The sequence below is a fragment of the Glycine max genome, chromosome 10 (assembly GCF_000004515.6).
Source record: "Glycine max cultivar Williams 82 chromosome 10, Glycine_max_v4.0, whole genome shotgun sequence".
In the NCBI taxonomy this organism is placed as follows: Eukaryota; Viridiplantae; Streptophyta; class Magnoliopsida; order Fabales; family Fabaceae; genus Glycine; species Glycine max.
Window position 1 is genome coordinate 22,351,574 of NC_038246.2, and position 24,614 is coordinate 22,376,187.

The 24,614-nt window shown below is 37.6% G+C and overlaps 1 non-coding gene across 1 annotated transcript; it reads left to right on the forward strand.

The window, feature by feature from the left end:
- Positions 1 to 4,704: 4,704 nt before the first annotated feature.
- LOC112998222 (small nucleolar RNA R71) lies at positions 4,705 to 4,813 on the forward strand. Its single transcript, XR_003263261.1, has one exon. It is a non-coding gene; the product is annotated as a small nucleolar RNA R71 (small nucleolar RNA).
- The last annotated feature ends 19,801 nt before the right edge of the window (positions 4,814 to 24,614 follow it).

Genomic DNA, 24,614 nt, shown 5'->3' on the forward strand with positions numbered 1-24,614 from the left:
CTTTTTAACTATCATGCTATCATGGAACTTCTTGGTCTTTTCTTTGTAGAACTTGGCATTCTCGTAGGCTTCTAGGCGGATTTCATCTAACTCACTCAGTTGCAACTTTCTTTCCTCACCAGCTTGATCCATAGAGAAGTTGCAAGTCTTCACTGCCCAGTAAGCTTTGTGCTCAATTTCCACTGGAAGATGACATGCCTTTCCAAAGACAACCCGATAAGGAGACATTCCTATGGGTGCTTTGTAGGCAGTCTGATGTGCCCAGAGAGCATCATCAAGCCTGGTACTCCAATCTTTCCTGCTTGGCTGCACAATCTTCTCTAAAATTCGCTTGATTTCTCGGTTAGAAATTTATGCCTGTCCATTGGTCTGGGGGTGGTATGGTGTGGATACCCTATGCACCACCCCGTACTTTTTAAGCAGGGCATGCATTGTCCTATTGCAAAAATGGGTTCCTTGATCACTAACAATTGCTTTAGGTACTCTAAACCTGCAAAACAGATTAGACCTGACAAAGTCTGCAACAACTTTAGCATCATTAGTTCTAGTGGGCTTGGCTTCCACCCATTTTGAAACATAGTCAACTGCAAGGAGAATGTAAACATAACCAAAAGAGACAGGAAAAGGGCCCATGAAATCTATACCCCAAACATCAAACACCTCACAGAATAGCATAGGTTGCTGAGGCATTTGTTGTCGCCATGTAAGTGTATTTCCTGCTCTTTGACACTGCTCACAAGTGCTGCAGATCTTCCACGCATCTTCAAAGATGGTGGGCCAATAAAAACCACAATCAAGCACTTTGCGAACTGTCCTTTGAACACCTAGATCACCTCCCGGTGCGGAAGAATGACAGAACTGCAGGACTGAGTCAGTCTCATGATCTGGAATGCATCGTCTAATTACCTGATCACTGCACAATTTCCACAAGTAGGGGTCATCCCAAATAAAATGCTTAGCATCACTTTTAATTTTATCTTTTTGGGCCTTAGATGCTAAGGGAGGAAAAACAGAGGCAAATAAATAATTGACAATGTTAGCAAACCAGGGAGTAGAAAGAGAGTCAGAAATACTATACAGTATATACAAATGATCATCCGGGAAATCATCCCGAATAGGTGAATCTGCATCAGATACACGTTCGATCCGACTCAAATGATCAGCAACTAGATTTTGTGCTCCGCTCCTATCACGGATCTCCAAGTCAAACTCTTGGAGCCAGAGCATCCATCGGATCAACCTAGGCTTAGAATCAGCCTTCTTCAACAAGTACTTTAGAGCTACATGGTCAATATAAACAATAATGCGAGTACCAAGCAAATAAGATCGAAATTTTTCAAGAGCAAAAACTATGGCTAGAAGCTCTTTCTCAGTAGTAGTATAATTCGCTTGGGCAGCATCTAAAGTCCTAGAAGCATAATATATCACCCTGGGCAATTTATCAATTTTCTGAGCAAGGACAGCCCCCAATGCATAATTTGATGCATCACACATAAGCTCAAAAGGGGCTGTCCAATCGGGTGCCTGGATGATGGGGGTGGTAGTCAACGCTCTTTTGAGGCAATCAAAAGCCTCTTTGCATCTGTCATTAAAGTCAAACTCCACCTCCTTTTGCAACAAGTTGGACAGTGGAAGGGCTACTTTGCTAAAATCCCTTATAAAGCGCCTGTAGAATCCTGCATGACCAAGAAAATATCGCACCTCTCGCACACAAGAGGGGTATGGCAATTGTGAAATAACAGAAATTTTTGTAGGATCTACTTCAATACCCTTATTGGAAATAATGTGGCCTAAAACTATACCTTGCTCAACCATAAAATGACATTTTTCAAAATTTAGAACAAGGTTAGTTTCAATGCATCTATTCAAAACTTTTTCCAAACTATTCAAACAACCATCAAAAGAGGATCCATATACAGTGAAATCATCCATAAACACCTCTATGCAATTTTCTAAAAAATCACTGAAAATACTAATCATGCACCGCTGGAAGGTACCAGGGGCATTGCACAGGCCGAAAGGTATCCTCCTATAAGCAAAAGTGCCGAAGGGGCAGGTGAATGTGGTCTTTTCCTGATCCTCAGGAGCAATAGTAATTTGCATATAACCAGAAAAACCATCAAGGAAACAATAGTGGGATTTACCTGCCAGGCGTTCAAGCATCTGGTCAATGAATGGCAGGGGAAAATGGTCCTTTTTGGTAGTCTGGTTCAGCCTCCTATAGTCAATGCAGACTCTCCAACTGTTCTGCACCCGAGTAGGAATCAGCTCCTCCTTCTCATTTCTGATCACTGTGAGGCCAGTCTTCTTCGGGACTACCTGGACGGGACTCACCCATTGGCTGTCGGAGATAGGATAAATGATTCCAGCTTGCAAAAGCTTGGTTATCTCCTTCTTCACTACATCAAGAATCACCGAGTTGAGTCTTCTCTGTGGCTGTCTTACTGGTTTAGCTCCATCCTCTAAATTTATTCGATGCACACATGTGGATGGGCTAATACCAGGAATGTCCGCCAAGGTCCAGCCTATAGCCTTCTTATGCTTCTTGAGAACTGACAACAACTTCTCCTCTTGCTCATCAGCAAGGGAGGCAGATATAATCACTAGAAAACTCTTGCTATCATCCAAGTAAGCGTATTTTAAATTTGATGGCAGAGGCTTCAATTCTGGTGTGGTCGGCTGGACAGTGGTAGAAGGATATGGTTTCTCAGCCTTTACCTCATAAAGAAAGTCAGAGGTATGTGTACTTCCTGAAACATGGTTAGTCCTATCTGACTCTATAAAATCAATCTCAAGAGGTAAAACACCACCACCAGACATGCAATCAATATCACTCTCAAATTCACTCTCAGCATCAAATTCAGACATATGATCAAGTACAATTTCAGACTCAATGCATGAGGAGTGAGAGGCATGTAGATTAGAATAAAGATCAGTCATGTATTCATCAACAACATGGTCAATTATTTCAACACGAAATACAGAAAGATCTTACGATGGGTATTTCATAGCATCCAGAATATTAAAACGAACAGTTATGTCACCAAATTCCATAGACAGTGTGCCTGCATAAACATCTATCTTAGTTCTAGCAGTTTTCATAAAGGGTCTGCCTAGAATGATGGGAACTGATCCTTGAGAAAATCCATCTTCCATATTCAAGATATAAAAATCAACAGGGAAAATCAGTTCACCAACTCTAACTAAGACATCTTCTATGAAACCAACAGGATAGGCAACACTTCTATTAGCTAAATGAATTACCACATCAGTTGACTGCAAGGGACCTAGAGATAGAGAATTAAAAATCGACAGAGGCATAACACTAACAGAGGCTCCTAAATCTAGCATGGCATTGTCAAACTTACTATTCCCTATAATACAAGGTATGCTGAATGTACCTAGATCTTTGCATTTTTCAGGAATTTGAGGAACAGATTTACCAATCAATGCGGAGACATTTCTGCCCATGCTAATTCGTTCACTTCCTTTAAGCTTCCGCTTATTAGTGCACAGCTCCTTCAAGAATTTGGCATATCTTGGAATTTGCTTTATTGCGTCCAACAGAGGTATGTTTACCTCTACTTTTCTAAACGTTTCCAAGATCTCTTTCTCTGCCTCTTCCATTTTTTTGTTGGAAATTGCTCTTGGAGGGAATGGAAGAGGGGGAATGTGCTGCTTCTGCAAATCAGAATTACCTGTGGAAGAAGATTCACCTGCACAGAAATTGTTAGGTAAATTTTTGTCGTCACCTCTTTTTGGAGTAGAGTGAAGTTTGGCAGGTTCATTTGCAGATGAGGAAGGTGCTACGGGTTGAGGTCCTTGACACTGCTTTCCTGACCTCAATGATGTGGCACTGACATTTTTGGGACTTTGGACAGCTTGAGAAGGCAGCTTGTCAGAATTCTGGGACTGTTGTTGATTCAATTGGGTAGCCAATTGTCCCATCTGATTCGTTAAGCTCTCAATGGAGGCTCTGGTCTCTTGCTGAAACTTCATGTTCTGCATAGTCATTTGCCTCACAAGTTCTTCGAGGGAAGGTTGTGGAGGGGCCTCAACTGTTGGTTGTTTCTGGGGTTGTTGTTGTTGTTGGATTGGTGGAGGAATGTATGGTCTGCTTGGGCCAACAGCATTTTGGAAGGAAGGAGCAGGCTGCTGTTGTTGTTGCTATGGGCTGGACCATCTGAGGTTAGGGTGATTCCTCCATCCAGGGTTGTATCTGTTGCTGGAGAGGTCATAATTGTTCTGCTGTGGTTGATTTTGCTGCTGAGGTTGAGGAGGTCTATTGTAAATATTTGCAGCATAAGCTTCAGGCTGCTCAATTGCTCCAGGTTGCTGCATGGAAGGGCAAAGGTCTGTATGGTGGTCAGCAGAGGAGCACAAACCACAAACCCTTGCGACAGGTACAAATTTCTGATTCAAGGCCAGCTGGGTTACCAAGTTAACCAATGCATCCAGTTTGCCTTCAAGCTTCTTAGTTTCAGATGATGCAGATGGGTTTGTAGCTACCTCATGCACTCCTCTAATGACTATGGCATCATTTCTGGCGCTAAACTGCTGGGAGTTGGAAGCCATCTTCTCAATTAAATTTCTGGCTTCAGTAGGAGTCATGTCTCCAAGGGCTCCACCACTGGCAGCATCTATCATACTTCTCTCCATATTACTGAGTCCTTCATAAAAATATTGGAGAAGAAGTTGTTCTGAAATCTGATGGTGGGGGCAACTGGCACATAGTTTCTTAAATCTCTCCCAGTACTCATACAGGCTCTCTCCACTGAGTTGTCTAATACCTGAGATATCCTTCCTGATGGATGTGGTCCTGGAAGCAGGGAAAATTTTTTCTAAGAATACTCTCTTAAGGTCATCCCAGCTCGTGATGGACCTTGGAGCAAGGTAATACAGCCAGTCCTTTGCCACTCCCTCTAATGAATGAGGAAAAGCCTTCAGAAATATGTGATCCTCTTGGACATCTGGGGGTTTCATGGTGGAGCAGACAATGTGAAATTCTTTCAAATGTTTGTGCGGGTCTTCACCTGCAAGGCCATGAAACTTTGGAAGCAAATGAATCAGTCCAGTTTTAAGAACATATGGGACATCCTCATCAGGGTATTGGATGCACAAGCTTTCGTAGGTGAAATCAGGTGCAGCAATTTCCCTTAGAGTCCTCTCACAGGGTGGAGGTTGTGCCATGTTCTCAGAATGTGCAAAATCAGAATGCTCATAATCAGAATGCTCAAAATTATAATGCTCAAGATCAGGATGTTCAAAATCACCAATAACAGAATGCACAGATTCACCAGTTATGGAATGCTCAGAATGATCAAAAGGTATAAAATGATGCCTAACTAATATGTGAAATGTCCTATCTATCTCAGGATCAAAGGGTTGTAATTCAGATGGATTGCCTCTAGTCATACACTACATTCAGCATGCACACAACTAGTTGCCTTGTCATGTAAATAAAGGTGCAGGTTTGAACTACAGCTACCCTCAAATAATATCCAAATGACTTGAAATTTTGTGAGCAACCTTATAAAATGATGAGAAGATAGCACAAAAATTTCAGACAAAAATTCAAAGTCTAACTATGAAAGCTCAAATTGGTAGGTTAAGAAAAATAAGTGAATAAAACTTGAAAAATAAAAAACTTTTGACAGAATCGCTTTTTTTGGACGATGGAGACCTCAGCCAGCTGACGGCAAGCTGCCACGGTGTAGGAAATTTTTTTCTACCCCAAATGCATATATAATAATTGCGATTCTGATAACCGGAAAAAAAGTTATGGCCGTTTGAAGTTTTGACAAACACAAAATTTGCTAGTTTTTTGGAACTTTCAAATCTGACCAAACTAAAGGCTCTAGCTATTTTTCCCACAAAATATGGATTAAAAGAAGTTACCACAAAAATATTCAGCCAAAAATAACAACCCTAGCTACTAAAACAAAAAATCACAAATAATTCAGCATGGGTGGTCGCTAAAATCCGTCGCTAAGGGATTTCTACTACTACTCTGGTTTGCCGCAAGCAGAAATGGTCGCTAAGTCCGTTGCAAAACACTATTCACAGCAAAACACCCAAAACTGAAATAGGGGAAGCACTTAATGGGAAAACTGAAACAGAACACACATTAAACAAAATACCAGGACACTAAACAACACCAACACACATACTAACACAATACTAACAATTAAACATAAAACACGAAAGGATTAAACACACAACACTAGCTAGCTATTATGAACCTTTGGACACTGCTCCCCGGCAACGGCGCCAAATTTGATCGAGGCCGTACCCGAATCAAATAAACATGAAAATGCAGTAACTAGGAAGTGATCCTAGGTGGTTTCTGTAACATCCTAGAAATTTCTACCCGGAATTTTTGAAAACAATGTATTTTGAATGATTAAGTATTATTCAGTGTATATGCCTATATGTTCTTGGTAGAAGTAGGAATAGTGGGGGCAAGATATGCGGGTTAGGCTAATTAAGGAAGAGAAATTCATAACTGGGAGGTTATGGGTTAATTCTTAATTAATTAGTTAAAAATCATCGTTTTGCGTGCGACTTAAAATTTAATGAAACCAACCTCTGAACCACGCTCGGGGTTTTATTCTGAGCGTTTTGATATATATATATATATATATATATATATATATATATATATATATATATATATATATATATATATATATATATATATATATATTGCTTACTTTCGAAAACTGGCCCCGACGGACGCAGAGAAATGCGAGGAACTGGAACCAGAGAAATGGCACGCAAACCGAGGCAGGATTTTAGCGTTTCAAAGGTCAGATTTTTCTCACTTTTGTGGCTGAGTATGGGTCACAATCAAAAGGGAAAGTGGACCCTTTTTGCTCCACTCCAATGGAGACATGTGGCATAGTTTATAATAAAATAATAAAAAATGAGGAAAAAGCCTTTTTAAAATTAAAAAGCAACTCTCTCTCTCCTCACTCAGCCCCACATTTTCAGAAGCCTTTTCCTCTCTCCCTCATGTTGCCATTCCTTCTTCCTTCATTCTCCATTGAAGCTCCAAACAAATCTCCAACCTTTGGTCATCATTTCTGCCCCAAATCGTGAAAGGAGGGCTTTTTCGGAGTCGTGAAGCGCGTCTCTACGTGTGGGACTTCGAAATTTCAGGTTTGGGTGGACTTCTTTCTCCTTTGATTTTCGTGGGTATGGGGTTTTGGGAGATATGATGGGTAGTCTTGCTAGGTTTCTGCTTTATGATGATTATTTGTGAAGGAATTTGTGGAAAGCATGTTAAAATTGCCATGTTTGGATGAGTTAAACATACCCATTCTGTTTTAGGGTTTTTATGATGATGCTTGTGATGTTCATGTGCTGAAATTGCTTATGGAAAACTGTTAGAGATGAAGGGTAGAATTAACCTAGGGTTAGAAAGTGAGAATGTGGTGTTATGAGTGGAAAAATAGTGAATTTTTGAGGGCTGGAAGGCCAAATCTGGAATTGGTAGTATTTAGAGGTTAGAGTGAGTTAATCTTAGCTTGAAATGCCATTTAGGACTTATGAGAAAGGTTAGGCTGTGCTAGAGAGAAAAACAAATGACCAAAGTGAACAAAGAGCCATTTCTAGAGTAAATTTGGGTGTTGAAGAGTCAAATTTTGGTTTGGTGAAAGTTTAGGCGTAAATCCTGTTTGAACAAGTTAAAATTGATGTTATAGACTTGTGTGAGGTGAGAGTTTGCTTCAAATTTGTCCCATTCTCAATTTCACTTCTCAAACCTAGAAAATCCATTAAATTGAGGGGTTTTGGACACCTAGATTTTGTGTTGCTGTGTTTTGAAGCTTGACTTTGGTTTAGACATGATTGATACATGATTTGGGACTTGTAGGACTTGATTTGGGCAAGATTGGATGAGGGAAAGTGTGATTTTCGAAATCTGCACTTTGTGCAGAATTTTGCTGTGAAATTGTGCAGCAGAATTTTGCACAAGTGCAGGAAAATGCTATGTATTTGCTGGTTGAGGAAAGAGTAATGTAGAATGAGTTCTGGAAGTTTGCTAGTAGATCCCAACGGTCAAAATGTAGGCTTATGTACTAGAGACTTCCAGTAAAATTTTGGAGTCGATCCAACGGTTAACGAATTGGAGCGAAGGAATTGTTACTGGGGTCTTTAAGTGAGAAAAGCTGTGATTTTGGTTGGTGTTTTGGGCAGAGTTTTCTACCTTTGCCCTGTTTTCTTGGTTGTGATAGTTTGTGCTGTTTGAATGTTGTTTTACTTGGATGTTGGGGAAGCTTGAGAGGATTGATGGGGACCCGGTGTTGAGAGAAACGAGGATATGGGCTACGTGGGAGTACGTGAGCTCAGTTGGAGGTGGGCAACAGGGGATGGTGGGTTTATGCGAGATTTGTGGATGTGGAAGAACATGTTGTGCACCATCGCCCGACCGCCACCTAGTACCACATGTGATGGGTACCCCATAATCCTACAAGCTTGAGATGAGGAAGTGTTGAAGGGTGAAACTTCCTGTTTTTATTCGTTGATCACAGAGTGGTACCTGGAGATATGTCGCGGGGGTCAGGAGACCTTGGGGACGTCAGGTGGGGTGCTATTGCCCAAAACCAAGCTTGACCAATCCCGACCCAACCCGAGCATAGTCAGTCAGTGAGAACCTGTGATGTACCTAAGCAGGCGAGCTCTTGGCAGTCAACAGATAAAAGGAACAAAGACCACAAAGTAAGGAGGCTTGTGGTGGCTGGCCAGCTGTGAACTTTGATTGATATGTGGGTTATGGCCTCTGTTAATCGATTACCAAGGGTGGGTAATCGATTACAAGGCTTAAAAATGAAGACAGGAGGCTAAGATGGTCTCTGGTAATCGATTACCACGAGGTGTAATCGATTACCAGGCTTGAAAACGAGGTCAGGAAGCTATGAGGGCTTCTGGTAATCGATTACCAAGGGGGTGTAATCGATTACCAGGCTTAGAAATGAAGGTAGCAGGTTGTGGAGGCCTCTGGTAATCGATTACCAGTCTGTGTAATCGATTACACAGAGGAATGGGTCACTGGTAATCGATTACCCGGTATGTGTAATTGATTACACAGTGCCTTTTTCAGGTTTTAATGTCCTGAAGCTGTGTGATTCAAGTTTGGCCTCTGGTAATCGATTACCAAGGCTGTGTAATCGATTACCAAGGATGAAAAGCCTTAAGATACCCCTTTTACTTGCATGTAGTGGTTATGAGACGCATTGTGTTGCGGCATAGTTAGATTCTTGTGAAAGAGTCTACCCCTTTCCTTTCTTTCTTGTAGATCGTGATGGCGGCGCAGCTAATCCATGATCGAGTGGAGATGGAGTGCCTAGAGGGAGTCTGGGAGACCCTCGAAGGCAACACGAGGTGCCGATTTCGGGGCGCGATTCGATTCACGGTTACTTTTTTGGTGCATCCAGATGAACCGGCGCGTATGCTTCAGCGCACTGTAGAGTGGATACTACCCACGCCTACACCATATCGTCTAGTGGAGCCAGTCCAAGTGATCGAGGTGACGTCATCCGAGGAAGACCCTGAGGAGGATCCCGAGGAGCTACCTCCTGAGCCTGCTGAGGATGCTCTTGACTTTCTAGAGGGTGATGAGGACCCACTTCCTGAGGTGGATTCTCCCGAGGAAGTCATGTCGGCATCTGAGGCAGACTCTACGGAGGATAGTGGCCCGAGAGAGATGGCGACCAGTGGAGGCTCTTCATCATAGTGGACATTTCCATGGACTAGTTTTATATACTTTTTGAGGGTGGGTGTATCTAGGATTGACTGTTAGGTTTACTCTTTTGTTTTTGTATGGGTAGACCTGTTGTATAGGAATTTGATGATTGTATACATGTGGCTGAAGCCATCACTGTGGACACCTTTGCTCTGGATGACACTGTATATTTTGTAAAACTCCCATATTTTGGACAGCTTTAAATGATGAATGCATTTATGATCAATCTTGTTATTTGAAAAGAAAGCATTAGTGACTTTATTTGTAAAAGAGTTTATCGACCGTATTTTATTCTTTTATTTTCACGTGACGACCTAAAGTAATGGCTGGTATACTCTTCCTTTGAAACAGCAAAATAGTTTAGAGATCACGAGTGGTAAGAAAGAAATGACTCCGAATAGAGTTGTGAACTGGCCATTCAGGACTCTATAGTGAGGATTTTCCTTCTAAACCTAGTTATGGTGAAAAGAGAAAGAAATGAAAAAGAAAAAGAAAAAAAAAATTACCATGGTTTTTGTTAATTAAATCATTACTATTAAACCAGTCATTATTTTGGGGACACCACAGTTTCCCAACGAGCAGTGACAAACCAAATGTTCATAATATACTTGCAGTAATAGTAACGATTGGGGGGGGGGTTTGGTTGTTTGGTAATTAAAGAGCAGAACAAGTAAACTGGAATACGAAACTACTAATATTAAAAACGGGTTGTTTCCTCTGATTCAGAAGTCATTCTCTTATCCTGGGTTATGGAGAATTGGTCCCTAACAGTCAACCACTTAATCCAACCCTATTTCAATTTACTAAGCGAAAATCAACTTAGGGTTTTCAATACGTGATTAGGCACCACATACACCAGTTAGCCCTTCGTCCATTAAGCATGAACGCAAGTTAGGCTCAGAGGCAATTAATCGAACACGAAGCGTGCACTGATTAATGTTCACGAAATTGGGATAACTGATGAAGGGAAAACTGCCAGGAAACCACATTACAAGCGAAACCTCAAAGAGAGTTGGGCTTCGTCCTCAAAAGGAAACAACACCAGAAAATCTAGCCTTCCATGGATTCAAACAGAAAACGCAAATGAAACATGAAGTAGAAACATAAATGAATAGAAACGTAAATGAACAGAAACGTAAATGAACAGAAATGTAAATGAGACAGAAACGTAAATGAAAGTAGAAGAAGAAGCAAGAATGAACTCGTAATTAGAAGCAGAAAACGGAAATTTGCAGTAAGAACGAAAACCGTAACAAGGGAACAGAAAAACGTGAAAACCTAAAACCAAAGCTCTGAATAATGAAAATAGCATAATAGAATGCCTTGCACGAATCCCAAGGCTGCTATTTAAAAAGAGTCACTCAAAGTCACTGGGCCCTATTACAATACTCTGACCCAAAACGAAATAAACACTGAACAACATAAAATAAAATTGCGAAATTTCCTAATTAGAAATTAACTAAGGTAAGCACTGCTTTATTTGCCCTCTTCAAGTCCATAACCAAAATCCGGATTAAGCCCAATGTTTCATTAATTCCTGAAATTAGATTAAAAACATCAAATTAGCTAAATGAGCCCAAATAAGGAAACTGCCTAATTAATTGACAATTAAGACCAATCAGTAATTAAAATGGTGCAAAAAGGGTTTAGAAAATAGAAGAAAATGATGGCACATCACTTTACTATGGATATTATCACTATTTTAATAGAACATATCCAAACACTCCATGGTGAAAGATTGTTTGGAATGGAAAGCCAATTCATTTGTTGTTTTGACTTTTGAAATGAATAGACTATAGAGTGATTTTAGTTACAAAGTTTGATTTCTTTTTATGTGGCATGGGAAGATTCACATTTCTTTAAATGGATATGATTGGATATCTTAGTTCATGCTTGTTGATTTTCATCATTTCAATTACAAGTTCATTCTATTAATGGAATTGATTAGCAGAATATTAGTTATTAATGGGCATAAATTGGAGAAATTTGTTATTATTTACACACATTTGTTGGCTATTCAAAACAACAAATTTTACATGATTATACAACTATAACTATATCCTTATTTAGTTGTCCCAGGTGTAGGATAGTATTTATTGCAGATTGACTATTTAATGCACAAATGTAGAAATTAAATTGTATGAACACTATTTAATGCAAAATTCTCCACAGGAGAACACACGGTTTTCATCTGCAACTTTTTTAGTTTAATACATTTAGGTTGACTTCTATCATTTTTTAGCTGTCTTTCAAGATCTTGCTTCCTTTTCAAGTAGTTATTATCTTATCTTTTATCTTAGTACATGCATGTTTGTTTATCTTGATCATTTGAATAAGAACTCCTTTCAGGTTAACTTTTATAATTTTTTATTTTTCTTTCAAGATCTTGATTCCTTTTCAAGTAGTTATTATATTATCTTTTATTTTTTGTTAATTTGTTAACATATAGCTTTTCTATTCACAATCTACCCACCTTTAGTTGATTTATACGGGATAAACAACAAACCTCATCAGTCATCACAATGGCTTTCTCAAATTTATATTAGCTTCATTGTTTTGGCCCATCTTTATCATATTGCCACTTTGGCTGCAATTGTTTCTATCCATTCGTTAATGCCAATCACTTTTTTCGTAATCAATTAATCTTTAGTGTTGGATGTACACAAGTTAGTTTTCTAAAATGGAAAGCCAAAATGAGATACATACGTGAGGTAATTTAATTTTCCTCTTTTTCTTTCTATTTCCTTTTTAGAATTTTCTCTATTGTAGAGGCTTTTAATATTTTTGTTCTTCACATATATATTTCCCATTAACTATCCATACATTGTCATGAAAGACTTGCAATTCATCAAACCAAGAATTTATTGCATGATATGATGATAATTGACATATAGAGCAAGTTAAAATGTACTTTTAGTTATTTTATTTTCTGGTATGATTTTAGTTCTACTAGCATTTGAGAGGATTAGTTCTGTAATGGGGGAAATGTAGAAGGAAGCTTCATGATGAATCAAGATTGATTCAAAGAGTTTTGATGATAACAAAGATAATGACAAAAAGCTCAAAAGTCAAGAACACTTCATGATAACAAAGATAATGATCTCAAGAATCAAAGAATGAGTTCAAGATTGAATCAAGAACACTTCAAGGTTCAAGAGGAAAATTGATTTCAAGAATCAAGAATCAAGTTTCAAGATTCAAGTTCCAAGAATCAAGATCAAGATTCAAGACTAAATATTCAAGAATCAAGAGAAGACTCAATCAAGATAAGTATTAAAAAGTTTTTTCAAAAACTGAGTAGCACATGAATTTTTCTCAAAAACCTTTTACCAAAGAGTTTTTACTCTCTGGTAATCGATTACCAGATTATTATAATCGATTACCCATAGCAAAATGTTTTTCAAAAAGCTTTCAACTGAATTTACAACGTTCCAATTGATTTCAAAATGTTGTAATCGATTACAATGATTTGGTAATCGATTACCAGTGTGTTTGAACATTGGAATTCAAATTTAATTGTGAAGAGTCACATCCTTTAACAAAAACCCATATCAATCGATTACACTGATTTGGTAATCGATTACCAATGATAGTTTCTGAACAAAATCAAAAGATGTAACTCTTCCAATACTTTTCAAGTTTTTCTAAAAGTTATAACTTTTTCCAAATGATTTTTAAGTTTTTCTAAAGGTTATAACTCTTCTAATAGTTTTCTTGAATAGACTTGAAGAGTCTATAAAAGCAAGGCTTTGATTTGTAAAACATAACAATTCATTCTTTTGACAACAAACCTTTGCCAATTGATTTCTGAATCTCTTTGAACTTCTTCTTCTTCTTTCTTTTGCCAAAAGCTTTCCAAAGTTTTTTGGTTTTCCAAACCTTGAAAACTGTGCTATTCATCTTTTTCATTCCCTTCTCCCTTTGCCAAGGACTAACCGCCTGAATTCTTTTTGTGTCTCTCTTCTCCCCTTTCCAATAGAACAAAGGACTAACCGCCTGAATTCTTTTGTGTCACCCTTCTCCCTTGTCTAAGAATTCAATAAGACACAGTCTGAGAATTCTTTTGATTCTTCCCTTTCCCATAAACAAAAGATTTCAAAGGACTAACCGCCTGAGAATTCTTTTGTTTCCCCATTCACAAAGTTTCAAAGGTTTAACCGCCTGAGAACTTTGTCTTAACACATTGGAGGGTACATCCTTTGTGGTACAAGTAGAGGGTACATCTACTTGGGTTGTTGACTGAGAACAAGAGAAGGTGCATCTCTTGTGAATCAGTTCTAGTGGAGGGTACATCCACTAGGTTGTTCAAAGAGAACAAGGGAGGGTACATTCCTTGTGGATCTTTGCTTGTAAAAGGATTTTTACAAGGTTGAGAAGAAATCTCAAGGACCGCAGGTCGCTTGGGGATTGGATGTAGGCATGGATTGTTGTCGAACCAGTATAAAATCTCTTGTGTGTTTGTCTCCTTCTTCCCTACTCTTTTAATTCCCGTTGTGCACTTTAATTCTCACTTTTACTTTTGGTTAAGTTTCTTTTCTATCCTTTATTTTCTTAACAACATAGTAAAAGCCTAAGAAGAGTAAATTTTTAATTAGTAAAGATTTAGGAATAATTAATTCAACCCCCCCCCCCTTCTTAATTATTCTGAGGCCACTTGATCCAACAAGAAAAAATTATATGCAAGTTAAGGTAATTTGTTTGTCATCAATTTTTCTATTTAATTGCTTAAGATGAGCAATTAGGAAAAGGCTGACATACCATTATATACTTTGCAAAGGAATTTATGAAGATTAAGGGCATGTTTGTTTCCCAATGAGTTTTTTATTTTAAAATTTGTTTTGCAAAGTAATTTTATACTGTTTAACACTCAATTTCTAATTTAAAATTTACTATGTTTTGAAAATTAATATGACAAAGCCAGTGTGATGCTCCAAGAGGCAAGAATAGACTAATTAAATATTAAAATTGTCCTCAGACAAGGATTATCAAAATGAAGAGCTCACATGCCTGTGTAAAGTGAATTAGAAGTTGGAGTATGAAATGTGGTACCTATGTCAAGAGCTTGGACAAACTAAATTGAGGGAATACTTTAGTCTACTTGGACAAACACATCATTTCTAATTCTTCTTAAATAGTTCATTTGTACATTATTGGTTTTTCCCTTTCATAAACAGTATTGAATTCAAAAGATCTCTTTCCAGTTTTTGACTTTTAATCAGTCAGAGATTTATTAGCCTATGTTTAGGAAATTACTTTGATGTTGAAGATTTCAGATTAATGTTTAGAATAATATTAATATATGATAGCACTTGACAACATGCTTCTCATATTTATGCTTGTTGTGATATGATTTTGATATGTGTTAATATTCTGATATGATTGTTTCCTTATTTACTTTATTGGTTTAGTTTTCTAGTTACTATTTTTATGTAATTGATTTAGCTTGATTATTATCCCTACAATTAAGGAATTAGATAATTAATATAATTAAGCATTGGCTACTATAAAGAAACAGCCAAGGGGACATTCTCTTTAGACATTTAGAATATACAATTCAGATATTCAAGTATGCTGATATAACAACAACAAGCATTAGCTGCATAATTGAATAGGAAGGTACTATTTTAATCTCTAAGCAATCACTCAATGGAGGCATGTAAGTCAATAGAATTGAAAACCACTTTTACACGAGGGTGCATCCTTCTGATAATCTGATATGACTGATACTACTAAAGTGCTACACTACTGGTAACCAAAATTTAGTATTGATAGCCATCTAGCATCATCATGGAAAATACAGCTCATGGAAAATGCACATATTTATAGAACAATCCCAAAATTGTGTCCAATTTCAAGATTGAGAAGCAGCTATCTATTTAAATTAAGAATAAAGCATAAACTGATTCAACTTACCAAATGTATCACAAAACAATTAAAGGAAGAAAAATACATGTTGTTAATTAATTACATGTCTGAGAAAATATTGTTGGAATTACACACATTGGAGCTCCATTGGAGCTTGAAGGCCTAGGATCTTCTTCATCAATGAATTCCTTTGCTTCTTGGAAATGAATGGCAGCGTAGTGGAGAAGGAAGAGAGAGAGGAGACACCACTTCAAGGAGAAGATGAGTCTACACGAAGCTCACCACCATAGGAGGCCATGGATAAGAGCTTGGAGGAATAAGGAGATGAATGAAGGGAGAGGAAGAGAAGAGCACGAAATTTTGTACTCTAAAAGAGCTTTGAAATCTGAAGTTTAATTTTCAAATGATCAAAGTTGAAAAAAATGCACACACATGACCTCTATTTATAGCCTAAGTGTCACACAAAATAGGAGGGAAATTTGAATTTCAATTCAAATTTCACTTGAATTTGAAATTAAATTTGTGGAGCCTAATGTTGGAGCCTAAATTTCACTAATTATGATTAGTGAATTTCAGTTATGGTTCAGCTCACTAATCCAAGATCAATTCCAAGATTCTCCACTAAGTGTGCTTAGGTGTCATGAGGCATGTAAAGCATGAAGGACATGTACAAAGTGTGACTATATGATGTGGCAATCGGGTGTAGTAAGCAAATGCTCACCTCCCCCTCTAAAATTTAATTGGATTGGACTTCTACCAATTCAATTAAATTTACTTCCCAACACACACCTCAAATATTCACTTAGTGCATGTGAAATTACAAAACTACCCCTAATACAAAAACTAGTCTAGGTGCCCTAAAATACAAGGGCTAAAAAATCCTATATTTCTAGGGTACTCTACCTACATTATGGAGCCCTTAATACAAGGACCAAATATAATGACATCCTAATCTAATATGTACAAAGATAATTGGACCCATCCTAATCTAGGGTTGGTAATAGTTCTTTATTTTTATCCCTCTCTCCTCCTAAAATTCGTCATTTCATTACTTTAGCCGATGGTTCTAAAGTTGCAGCAACAGGAATCGGCCATGTATCACCCTCTTCTTCTTTGTCTTTAAACTTTCTTTTGCTCATACCTAGTTGTCCTATCAATATAATATCTCTTAGTCAGCTTACTCGTTCTTATAATTGTTCAGTAACATTTGATGCTAACTCCTTTGTCATACAGGAACATGGTACGGGTCAGACGATTGGCGTAGGACATGAATCTCATGGTCTTTACTGCCTCAAGCCTAATCTTTCTTGGGTTTGCAGTGCTGCCACATCATCAAAGCTCCTACATGAACGTTTAGGACACCCACATTTATCTAAATTAAAAATAATGGTTCCGAGTCTTGAAAAAATAAAGGACCTATTTTGTGAGTGATGTCAACTAGGAAAGCATGTTCGTTCTTCTTTTAGGCATGTTGAAAGTCGTGTTGATTCCCCTTTTTCAGTTATTCACTCTGATATATAGGGTCCTAGTCGTGTTTCATCTATGGGTTATAGATATTTCGTTACTTTCATTGATGAATTTTCTTGATGCACTTGGGTTTTCTTAATGAAAGAACGATCTGAAATTTTTTCCATTCTCACTTCTTTTGTTAATGAAATTAAAACTCGGTTTGGTAAGACAATTAAGATCCTTAGGAGTGATAATACGAAAGAATACTTTTCTTCTGCTATTTCTTCTTTTTTGTCAGCGCAGGGCATTCTCCATCAGTCTTCTTGTCCTCATACTCCTCAACAGAATGGCATTGCCGAAAGGAAGAATAGGCATCTTGTTGAGACTGCTCGAACATTATTACTTCATGTCAATGTACCTGTCCAGCATTGGGGTGATGCAGTTTTGACAGCCTATTTTTTTATAAATCAGATGCCTTCTTCCTCTATTAAAAATAAAATACCACATTCCATTTTGTTTCCTAAAGAACCGTTGTTTCATGTTGATCCACATATTTTTTGATGCACCTGTTTTGTTCATAACTTGTCTCCAGGTCTTGATAAGCTTGCTGCTCGAGCAATAAAATGTGTTTTCCTTGGATATTCCAAGTTACAAAAAGGTTACCGATGTTACTCTCCTGTTCACAATCATTATTATCTCTTTGCAGATGTAACTTTTTTTGAAGAAAAACCATACTTTGCTCCCTCCATGGTTGAGTCCAATACTCTTCAAGAAGTTTTTCCTATTCCATATCTTGGTTCATCACCTTCTTTGCAGGAATCAGAGTCAAATTTAGATTCTACCATAAATATTCCTAACAATCTTCCACTTGAACAGATTCAAAGATCACCCATCGTATATCGACGTCGTCCTCAAATTGCTGATGTAGAACTTGAAGGTAATGAAAGACTAGTTGAATCATGTCCTACTCCAGCAGACAACCCGACCATGGACCTATCTGAAGAGAATCTTGACTTGCCCATTGCTTTTAGGAAAGGTACTCAGTCTACATGTAATCCTTATCCTATTTATAACTTCTTAAGTTATCATCGTCTTTCTTCTTCGTACCATTCTTTTGTTTCCTCTTTATCTTCTGTTTCTCTTCCTAAAAATCTTTGTGAAGCACTTGATCATCCGGGATGGCGACAAGCCATGATTGATGAAAGGGAGATGCTAGGTGCACCCAACATTATTGTTGGTGCACCCAACATTTTTTAAAAATGCCAAAACTGCCCCTATGCTTTCTTCGCATTTGTGTTAGGTGTGCGTGAGGCTTACAGATCAAGTTGATCCGTAAAAGGCTTACGGGTCAACTTTTATGGATCAACTTAAAAGGCTTACGGATCAAGGGTATTTCAGTTCTTCTTCTTTCTTCTTCTTCTTCTTTCCAGTGGTTCAGGAACTCTTCTTCGTCACTGTGGTTGAAAAAATCAAAGTCTCTCTCTTTCTACAATAAAGTGAAACGCATCAGAGAAATTCATTTCAATTCAATGGATGCGAATCGCGAGCAAATTGTTGTTGATGTTGAATCGGTGGTTGAAGCCGTTTGTGCTGACGACGGTCACGCTCCTCTCTACAACATTAAAAGTCTCTGCATGCGTTGCCATGAAAATGTAAACTTTTTTCTCCTTTAACATTTTTTCAATTAATTCACTGTGTCTGTTTCTTCTTCTTTTTCACGCACTTCCTGCGTTTTGTAACTGAGCTATTCAATTTTCCATTTTTTTTACTCTTGCATATTCATTAATTGAGTCGGTGAACGTTAGTATGAAGTTTATGCATTGCTATTTGTTTTCTTCTCCTCCTTCTGCATTTAATTCGTATTCAATTTTTTTTACTCTTTTTATTTCTGCATCTTTATTACTCGGTGATGAACGTTATTATGAAGCTTATGTATTGCACTTTGTTTCCTTCCTCTTCTGCATTTAATTCGTATTCAATGCACCATTTTTTTTAACTCTTCTTTTTCCTTCCTAATTGCTCCCTCAACGTTTATGAAGTTTTAAACATTGAGCTTTGTCTTTTTTCTTCCAAATTCAAATGTGTTTAATTCGTATTCAATACTTAATTTGTTTTACTCTTCTTTTCTTCTTTCTTAATTTACTCGATGAACGTTTCTGAAGTTTATTGAGCTTTGTCTTTTTTTTCTTCCAGAGTCAATACGTTTAACTCGTATTCCATACTCAATTTTATCTACTCTATTTTTTTTCTCCCCCTTTAATTGCTCAATGAAAAAGTTTTGTAGTTTAAAGACCTTGTTTTTTTCTTCCCGAGTCAATGAGGCTGATGCTAGGTGCACCTTACGAATCAAGGGTATTTCAGTCTTTTCCCCTTAACTGTTGGGTGCACCTAGAAACACCCTTGATGAAATGCAGGCTTTGGAGCATAATGGTACTTGGGAGCTAGTTCCTCTTCCCCTAGGCAAGAAACTTGTTGGTTGTCGGTGGGTCTATGCTATAAAAGTTAGGGCCAATGGACAAATTGATCGCCTCAAAGCCCGATTGGTAGCCAAAGGTTATACCCAGATTTATGGCCTAGATTAGGGAGATACTTTCTCCCTTGTGGCTAAAATTACTTTTGTTTGACTCTTTCTTGCCATAGCTGCCATCCGTCATTGGCCACTATATCAGTTGGATATTAAAAATGCATTCCTACATGGAGAATTAGAAAAAGAGATTTATATGGAGCAACCACTGGGATTTTTTGCTCAGGGGGAGTCTAGCTTGGTTTGCAAACTTCGGAGGTCTCTTTATGGACTCAAACAATCCCCACGAGCTTGGTTTGGAAAATTCAGCTCAGTTGTTCATGCTTTTAGGATGAAACGAAGTGAAGCAGACAATTAAATTTTTTACTGTCATATCTCATCGAGTAGATGTGTTTACTTGGTGGTCTATGTAGATGATATAGTCATCACAGGAAATGACCAAGAAAAAATTCCTCAACTAAAGGAACATTTACCTAGTCATTTTCAGACTAAGGATTTGGGAAAACTTAAATATTTTCTTGGAATTGAAGTTGCTTAGTCAAAAGATGGGATTATCATCTCACAAAGGAAGTATGTGTTATGTAGAAGCAAGCTTCATGATGATGAATCAAGTTGATTCAAGTAGTTTTGATGATGGCCAAGATGATGACAAAAAGCCCAAGAGAATGATTTCAAGATTGAGTCAACAAGTTCAAGATCAAGATTAATTTCAAGTTTCATGAAAAGAAATCAAGAAGATTCAAGATTCAAGAGAAGTTTGATTTAAAGATTCAAGAAAATATGAATTCAAGATTCAAGAGAAGAAATCAAGAAGACTTCACAAGGGAAGTATTGAAAAGATTTTTTCAAAAACAAACATAGCACAATTTTGTTTTTCAAAAGAGTTTTTCTCAAAATTTTCTAAGTTACCAGAGTTTTTACTCTCTGGTAATCGATTACCAGTTTCCTGTAATCGATTACCAGTGGCAAAGTTTGATTTCAAAAGCTTTTAACTGAAATTGCAACGTTCCAATTGTTTTTTAAATGGTGTAATCGATTACAATATATTGGTAATCGATTACCAGTGTATCTGAACGTTGAAATTCAAATTCAATTATGAAGAGTCACATTTTTTCATAAAATGCTTTGTGTAATCGATTACATGATTTTGGTAATCGATTACCAGTGACAAGTTTTGAATAAAAATCAAGAGATATAACTCTTCCAATGGTTTTCTCAAGATTTTCTCAAGGTTATAACTCTTCCAATGATGTTCAAAAGAACTTGATATAACTTTTAATATACTTTTGAACATCTTCTTGAACTTCTTCTTCTTCTTCCTTTGCCAAAAGCTTTCTAAGTTTTCTGGTTTCCAAACCTTGTTCTTTCATAGAAAACCAAAAGTGTGTTATTCATCTTTTTCATTCTCTTCTCCCTTTGCCAAAAAGAATTTGACAAGGACTAACCCTGAATTCTTTTTGTGTCTCTCTTCTCCCTTTTCCAAAAGAACGAAGGACTAACCGCCTGAGTTCTTTTGTGTCTCTCTTCTCCCTTTGCCAAAAATAATTCGACAAGGACTAACCGCCTGAATTCTTTTTGTGTCTCTCTTCTCCCTTTTCCAAAAGAACAAAGGACTAATCGCCTGAATTCTTTTGTGTCTCCCTTCTCCCTTTTCAAAGAATTCAAAAATACACAGTCTGAGAATTCTTTTGATTCTTCCCTTTCCCTTAAACAAAAGATTTCAAAGGACTAACTGCCTGAGATATCTTTTGTTTCCCCTTCACAAAGTTTCAAAGGACTAACCGCCTGAGAACTTTGTCTTAACACATTGGAGGGTACATCCTTTGTGGTACAAGTAGAGGGTACATCTACTTGGGTTGTTGTAACTGAGAACAAGAGAGGGTACATCTCTTGTGGATCAGTTCAAGTGGAGGGTACATCCACTTGATTGTTCAAAGAGAACAAGGGAGGGTACATCCCTTGTGGATCTTTGCTTGTAAAGGCTTTTACAAGGTTGAAAAGAAATCTCAAGGACCGCAGGTTGCTTGGGGACTGGATGTAGGCACGGGTTATTGCCGAATTAATATAAAATTCTTGTGTTTGTCTTCTTCTTCCCTACACTCTTTAATTTCCGTTGTGCACTTTAATTATCGCTTTTACTTTTGGTTAAGTTTCTATTTCTGTTCTTTACTTTCTTAACTTTGTAGTAAAAGTCTAATTGAATCTAGTAACATTAAGAAGGATAAGTTTTTTAATTAGTAAAGGTTCATTATTAATTAATTCAACCCCCCCTTCTTAATTATTCTGAGGCCACTTGATCCAACACGTTAGACATACTTAAAGAAATTGGTATGTCAGATTGTAGACCAATTGATAGTCCCATGGATCCAAATCAAAAATTGCTACCCAATCAGGGGGAGCCTTATTTTGATCCTAAAAGATATCAGAGATTGGTTGGGAAGCTTATCTACCTCACTATTACAAGGCCAGTTATTTCCTTTGCAGTTGGAGTGGTGAGTCAATTCATGTAGTCTCCTCATAATGATCATTGGGATGCAGTAATTCGAATTTTGAGATACATTAAAAGGACCCCAGGACAAGGACTACTCTATGAAGACAAAGGAAACACTCAAATAGTTGGATTTTGCAATGCAGATTGGGCAGGATCACCCATCTATAGGCGTCCCACTTCAGGATATTGTGTGCCTATTGGAGAAAATCTTGTCTCATGGAAGAGTAAGAAGCAAAATGTTGTTGCAACGTCTAGTGCAGAGGCTGAATATAGAGCTATGGTTGTAGCCACTTGTGAGCTCATTTGGATTAAACAACTTCTTTAAGAATTGAAGTTTGGAAATACTCAACAAACGAAGCTATGTTGTGATAATCAGGCAACCCTACATATAGCTTCTAATCTAGTATTCCATGAGAGAACTAAACATATTGAGATTGATTGTCATTTTGTTCGAGAGAAAGTCCTTTCTAAGGAAGTTATTACTGAATTCGTTAGTTCTAATGATCAACTAGTAGACATCTTTACAAAATCTCTAAGGGGACCAAGAATTCAAAATATTTGTTCCAAGCTTGGAGCATTTGACTTATATGCTCTAGCTTGAGGGGGAGTGTTGAAATTACATACATTGTATGGGTACTTCTTCCACATATTGCATGGGTACTTGTTCCAATAAAGAATAGTTATTAATGTACCTAGTTAGTCACATATTCATGTATCTAAGAATTCACATGCATGTACATAGGTACTAGAACTTCATTAATATTCTTATAAATTTCACATTGTATTTACTCCCTAAGTCTATATAAATATAGATCAGCTGGGTGGGTTAAGCACTCAAGCATTTCACAACCTCTAGTCTCTTCAATAAATATAATGATGAGAAATGTAAAATCTCTTCTATAATCTGTTATACATGTTAATGTTTTTCAAATAGGGTCAATGTCTTTCTATGTGGGATGACTATTCATCGCTTGGATCACTATGCCATTTAGCTTTACTGTCAAATTAACTTGCTAAAGTATAGAAACTTGATTTTATTGTTTCATTCGGTAGTTACTAATATGCCAGTTATGTATCACCACCATGTGAAAAGATACCATTGTTGAATCAAGAAGTGTTCTCATTGTAAATCAGAAGGACAAAATAATGTAACGATCAGAAATTTTAATCACAAGAAGTGAACTCTAAAAAATGTACCTTGTGCTCGACTTTTGAAATTCATTGTATTCCATCTATTTCTTTCCCTCTGTGAGCTCACTATGTTATATCTATGGCATTGTGCTTTGTTGTTTCTGTCTTGTAGAATGACACACGTCAGACTTTCCTCCCAACAAGAAGTTGGCCAGAAAAGAAATTTGCTCAACAAGCAACTACTGCAAGCAAAGAAAGGCTTCGGAAAAGGGTTAATCTTCACAGCCTCATCCTACAGTTGAAGTTGACTCTAACGGTTCTCATGAACAGTTTCAGCCACCACAACAAGTTCAACCACCACAGCAAGCTCAGCCACCACAGCAAGCTCCTTTGGCACCTCCCAGGCCACAAAAATTTTTGCATCAAAGTTCCAAAGCATGCTTTCGAGAGCTGCTCCTTAGGAAATTCCATCCTAAACGAGAAGTGAAGCTAAAGCCTGGGGAATTCCAGGAATTTCAAGATGAGATTGAGGAAAGAAAATGGACAAAGTTCCTCAGTTTCCCTGTGAAATACAACGAAGAGCTACTGCGTGAGTTTTACGCCAATGCTCTACCTAGGCACGAAACTGGAAGCTTCAGGACTTCATGGGTGCGAGGTGCCATGGTGAGATATGATTTTGTTGCAATTAAGGAATTCCTCAAGACTGATTTTCAAGATCCTGAGGTGCAGCTTTGTACCTACTTTGAGTCGAAGGACTTGGATGATTTTGACCCAAACAAGCTACCTAAGGTGCTTTCTATTCCTAGAAAATGTTATGTCAAATCAAAGGAGAATAGCAAGGCATACAAATTCAAAAGGGATGCTTTGAGAACCATCAGTCCAATTTGGATGTCCTTTGTTTTCTCCAACATTGCTCCAACCTTGCACACTTCAAACCTCAGTAGAGTGTGTTTCTCTCATCTACTGCATTTTGACTTATCACCCTATTAACATAGGGAAAGTAATTTCTGACAAAATTTACAACCTTGCTATGTCTAAATTCTTAGGGAGGGGATTCAGTTAAGCCCCCTTAAGATTTCTTGCTTTGATCACTGCCCTATGTGCCCATCACAAGGCCAACATGTTTGTTCCTCCTTTGAATTCTCTCAAGATAAGATAATTGTCTACATTCATAGATTTCAATAAAGTATTTTTTGCAATTATCAACATAAGTCTGATTAGCATCATTTATATCACATAATTTTGCTCAATCCTCCTCTTTGTGATGGGGTTCTTGAGAGAATTCAAAGAAGGAACAAACATGTTGGCTTTTTTATGGGCCCAAAGGGTAGTGATCAAAGTTGGAAATCCCAAGAGCTTAATAGTCGAATCCCTTTCCCAAAGAATTTTAGACGTAAAAGTCACGCAGT